The sequence below is a fragment of the Penaeus monodon genome, chromosome 15 (genome assembly GCF_015228065.2).
Source record: "Penaeus monodon isolate SGIC_2016 chromosome 15, NSTDA_Pmon_1, whole genome shotgun sequence".
In the NCBI taxonomy this organism is placed as follows: Eukaryota; Metazoa; Arthropoda; class Malacostraca; order Decapoda; family Penaeidae; genus Penaeus; species Penaeus monodon.
The window spans coordinates 47,882,601-47,883,160 of NC_051400.1; the positions used below are offsets into that span (position 1 = coordinate 47,882,601).

At 57.1% G+C, this 560-nt stretch overlaps 1 protein-coding gene across 1 annotated transcript in view; it reads right to left on the reverse strand.

Annotated features, from left to right (window-relative positions):
* The window catches only part of LOC119582078 (potassium voltage-gated channel protein Shaker-like), a gene marked incomplete at its 5' end in the record, with an annotated part of 55,543 nt that overhangs the window by 9,935 nt on the left and 45,048 nt on the right, over positions 1–560 (reverse strand).

Genomic DNA, 560 nt, shown 5'->3' on the forward strand with positions numbered 1-560 from the left:
ATCCAGGGGTGTCAACATGCCTACTGACCCTAATTAAGCCCGTTCTAATTCTCTCCAAACGACGATTTAACCCGAAGCACCCTGTCGCCCGCCCACGCGTGACCCCTAATGACCCCCTCCCTGTCCTGCCGATCCCGCCCAGAATGAGGAGGAAAAACACCCGCCCACACGCCCACTCGCTCCCGAAAAAAAAACAAACCCGCCCACCTCAGGATGAGCTCGCCACGTCCACCGTGAGGGTTGAGACGCCCCGTTCTGGAAAAGGCGTCAGATGGGCCGGGGATCTCATTAGCGATGCTGTTAATCACTGCGTCTTTGGGAGTCCGTCCACATACCTCCGACGGGCACAAAGGAACCCACAGGAACGCGGCGCCGAGGACAGGCTGTCATTTATTGGCACCGTGGGAGGCAGTGCCATTGTGGGAGCCCCGTTTTTTGACCGACGGCACCGATGACCAGGCCCAGAGAGAGTGCCAAGTCCTTAACGACCCATTATGATTCGCTCAATAACCCCTTTTCACCCCTCCCCCTCACGTACATAAAAAAAGGAGTCAAACCCG